The 5,000-nt window shown below is 38.5% G+C and overlaps 1 protein-coding gene across 2 annotated transcripts in view; it reads left to right on the top strand.

Moving 5' to 3' along the window:
* LOC143024955 (uncharacterized) overlaps positions 1–5,000 on the top strand; it is a 438,199-nt gene that overhangs the window by 370,563 nt on the left and 62,636 nt on the right. The window lies entirely within an intron of this gene.

Here is a 5,000-nt window from a genome sequence, read left to right as displayed (position 1 = left end):
GAACGTTTTGGTTTATTTAGACATCTTCAGGGAACATGGGTCGGAGATTTGTTTCTCAACCAGATCGGTTTCCAGTGACCGATTTCTAAAGAGGCTTTCTTCAGTTTTGTGTCGCTACTCAAGAGGCATGTGTTAAGATGCATGAGAGCCAGGACTGGTATCTATAGTAACCAACGAAAGCCGGAAAAGGAGTCGGACATATAATAGTTTGTAGAGTAAGATAAAACGACGTGAAAAAATAATAAAAGACAATTTAAAATGAGGTGCAGCCTGAGATAAATCTAAAAATAAAGTGAATCGTAGAGTAACATGAAAACCCTTAAAATAATCGTACGACACCAGGGCAGGCAAGAAGAGAATGAAAAAGGTGGGAGAGGTCATAGACCGACCACACTCAACCTAAGCATAATTTATGACCTCGGTTTGTCCCAGCTGGTCATAACATCAGCATGGGTCAATATGCCATCTCAACCGCAATTCTTTCTCCTCTTGTCCTTATACTCTTTGCTGATATGCATGTATATATATATATATATATATATATATATATATATATATACATATATATGTACATATATACATATACATATATATATACATATATACATGTACATACATATATGCATATACATACATATATGCATATATATATACATATACATATATATATACATATATATACACATTCATATATATATACAAATATATATATATATATATATATATATATATATAGTCATTATGACATGTGGAATTAAACTCTCCTTCTGGGCTTCAAACCCTCGCCTGAGCGACTCGCTTATTATAAGGTGATGGCCGTACCATCGTTCCATTTTGAGGGGTCGTCGTGGTACGATGGCACGGCCTTCGTCTTATAATAAGCAAGCCACTCAGGCAAGGGTTCGAATCCCAGTAGGAGAGTTTAATTCCATATTATATATATATAATATATATATATATATATATATATATATATATGCCTTACTATGGACTCATTCTCCTATGAACGGAGGCTTATGACCACTGTAGGCAGTCGTTATAGCTAGATCGCGATTTCGTGTACAAGATCCTTCTTCATTAGCTTGGGATATACTCTGCTTGGGAAAAATGTTCCAATGAATGGAGTGATGATATTTCTTTTTATATGTTTGTGTTCATACTTGCTCTTCACTAGGGAAGGTTATCATATCCAGCTATAATGACTACCTACAATGAAGTCAAAAGCCCCCTTTCAAAGAGGAACAAGTTCATGGTCAGGTATATGGAAAATAATATTGAGAAAATATTTAAGCGCACAACTAGCCATCATTTTCACTGAGGTATGTATAAAAGAAAATCTGCCCATATATACATACATATACCAATGTCTATTTCCCCCTTACAAGGGAGGTAGCCAAAAAAACAAAGGCATAAATTCCACTCCCAACCATTCCATCCCCACATACTCCACTCCCACTCACCCCCCTCACTCCCTCTTATCTTGACTCCTCCTGGATGACGGGTGTAAGGGAAAATCGCCACTTAATCTTCTAAACAACCAGCCCTCTTAAATTACGCACAATTCGAGTGCACTTCGAAGTCTTACTCGAAACGAGCTGCCACGTATGACGACCGAGGTTACGTGCGTCCCGGGCAGACATGGTTTTATCAGAGAGAACTTGGTGACTGCACCTAGTCCACTATTCCCCCTTCCCTCTCTCCAATCTAAAACTGGCGTGATACATCGACTGGACGTCGTTTGTCTCCAACTTCGCCTTACGCTCTGCCAGAGTCGTCATCGCTCAGCTCCAAAACCCTGATCTTCTACCGAAGCTTTCTACGAGTAATCTAAGTGTTTAATGTGGAGTCAATTCGAGTGAGCTACGACCGAACTGACCTAAGGTGAAACAGTTGATGTTGTTTTTCCCTTTTCCTGAAATTGATTTGATAGTGCATTGTGGAAGGACCAGAATTATAAACTTCCAGTGCAATCCTGTGTTTTCTCACTTGTCCTACGAGTCTATACACGAACCGAGAGTTCTGAAGCAGGCAGTGGTGTTCCGCACCTAGTTTCAGAACTAAAGGACCTAATTGGTCCTTTACAACGGATCATCCCTGCATCTCGCCCACTGCCTTGTGCCAGAAGAAGTGTAGTAAGACAGAGTACACCTGCAGTAAGGCCGTTTCATTTAATTGGAGACCCTCCCCCCTCTCCGTCTCCTCATGTAGAAAAAGAGTAGGGAGAAATCCCTTCGTGCTGCGTCAAAATATCATTCACACATACTCCTTCACCCCCCCATCTCCCACCCACTCCCTTCTGTGAATCACAGCATCATCCATACACAACCATACTCTATTCACCCCTGTCTTCTGTCTCTCACTTCCTTCCTCAACAGACATTCCCCTTTTTCCCAATGCCCCTTTTACTCCATCTATCCATCTCATCCTTGGTCGCCCCCTCATGTTCACTCCCTCCACCTCTGCCTTCCACACCTCTTTTACTAATCTTTCTTCACTCGTTCTTTCCATGTGTCCAAACCATCCCAGTACTCTTTCTTCAACCCTATCTTAAAACTCCCTTTCCACCTCCCCATATCCCTATGTTAACTTTAAAAGAATAACTTGTCACTTGCACCACAAACTTCTTTTCAGGTGCCCCGAAGGAAACTTATATGTTCAGCAAGGCGGTGTAGCGATGGGGGTCACCATTAGGTGTCCTCTTTAGGGGTTGTGTGATATTTGGTTCGTAAGACCACATATTTCACCCCAGGTTGAGATAGGTTTCACCCCCTTTCGGTCGAAATATATCATCCCCATCAGCCCCACCCCTACTCTTTTTGAGTAAAAAAAGGAAATATCGCCTATCACTATAAGTGAAATGTATTTCTCCTCACCTGGACATCAAATATCACTCCTTCTTAGACGAAATGTAATTCCTCCTTCTTCGCAAGAAAATATCAAGACGAAGTGATATTACAGTGACGTGGGAAGATATAAACAGACGATGTATTATGCCCCCAAAGAGTTCCACATTTCGCGCACAAGGCGATGTGATGTCCCTTGCTAAGGATCACTTTTTGAGTAGAAAATTTAGATAAAATCGCTTGGCAGGCAGTAACCACAATAAAAACAACTATGTTGCCATAACATGGGGTTTATTACTGACAGAGTTGCCAACTAGTACTTCTTACATATAATTTCTTCAACGAAAACACGTGAAAAGATGAAAAAGTGAAAAACTAAAAAAAAAAGAAAAATGGAAATTAAAAACACGTGGTGCTTGGCTGCTACCAAACCCATCACCTTTGCCCAGTGTAGCTGGGCAGCCCGAAGGAGTAGCTCTTACCAGAAGATACCGAAAACCATCCTCTGGCCTGAGTTGTTAAAATCCATTTACCTTTATAATTAGATGACATAGGTACACAATGTCTAAATGTGGAGCTCCAATTAATCATTTCCAATTAACGCTTTTTATTAAGATCAAAGCAATTACCAAACTGGGAACAATGACGTGGTAGTTATTGTCGTTGACGAGCTGCACGCAAGAGGGAGTCGCATTGGCGCGCAGTACCATTGCTGTACCAATTTGCGTCATCATGAAGTAATTAAGAAACGCCTCATTAAAATGAATGAGTTTCATTCTTTGTGTGAACTAAGTTGCTACTTCTCTGGAAGCAAAAAAAAAAGTGTGGAGGAAAAAAAGGCTTTTGTATGCATTTCATGCACATGATGATGGAGATAAAGAGTTTTGTAATTAATGAAAAATTTTGTTGTGATAGTTGGTTTAGGAAAGAGACCTGCTCCTGGCTGCTGGTTCCAGTTCCGCTTTGAGGCAACGCGTGACTTCTTAGAAGCAGGTGAAGGGTGGAAAACAAAATAAAATATTATAAAAAGAAAAAACTAAAATATAATGAATAGATGGATAAAAGTAGTAAAATGAATGAAATGAAACAAAATTAAATAAAACAAAATAAAACAACACATTCAGATAAACCCAAATAAAACAAAATGAAGAGAAATAGAAAATGAATGAACACATAAATAGATTACTAAATAAAAATATATAAACAAATAAATAAACACATAGATAAATAAAGTAAAATTAATTAAGATAAAACAAAGGGTTTTGACAAGTCTTGAGCATAGTGAAATGATATTTTTCAACATATAAGAAATGAAAATAAGTTAATTAATTTTTATTTGGAAACTGATAAACGACAATTAATGTTACAACTCCAAGTTTGTGTACTCCATCCTGGAAATGACTTCACGACGACGATGCCAATTCCTTCTCACATAAAAACGACGTATGTTGATCAAGCCATATCGCTTGTTTGCGAAAACGTCGTCATAACTCAAAAAACTGAATTTTTGAGTTATCTATACAGACATATTCATCTTCAAACACGGATTTTTTTGGTAACGGTGTCATATCTGTAGCTCAAAAATTGACCGCTAGGGAGTGCTAAATGTCCCAACGACATAACCTTACATGTTCCAACTTGTTCCAACAAATATTTTAGACTTAGTAAAGATTATGAGTGTTTCAACTTCTATAAACTTTAGAGGCGTATTTGATGCTCCAAAAAATGTTCCACCTATAGTGTTTGAGGGCTTTTTATAATATTGAGAGCGTTTTGAAACTTTAAAATGCCTCTCCCGAAAAATTCGATATTTTGAGTTATGACGACGTTTTCGCAAACAAGCGAATTATATGGTAGTAAGTAATAGTTTTTATGCATCATGGTTAGCATCATGGGATTTAAATCATCACAGTGAGAGGAAGGAGAAAGGATTACTTTCTGAGATTAGGTTAGTGAGGATGGCGAGGAGTTAGTTAGCGTGACAGAGGTTCAGCTGATTTGGTTAAGTTTAAGTCAACTTTCAACTCGTCTTATGAGGCTGTCAATTGCACCTAAGTTGGAGACAGTGTTGGTATCCTTCATCACACACATTTACATGGATAAACACACACACACACACACACACACACACACACACACACACACACACACACACAC

This window comes from Oratosquilla oratoria, chromosome 4 (assembly GCF_046742065.1).
Source record: "Oratosquilla oratoria isolate Oo_2021 chromosome 4, ASM4674206v1, whole genome shotgun sequence".
Taxonomy (NCBI): domain Eukaryota; kingdom Metazoa; phylum Arthropoda; class Malacostraca; order Stomatopoda; family Squillidae; genus Oratosquilla; species Oratosquilla oratoria.
The sequence above is the reverse complement of the archived record's forward strand: the minus strand, read 5'-3'. Positions and strand labels throughout refer to the sequence as shown.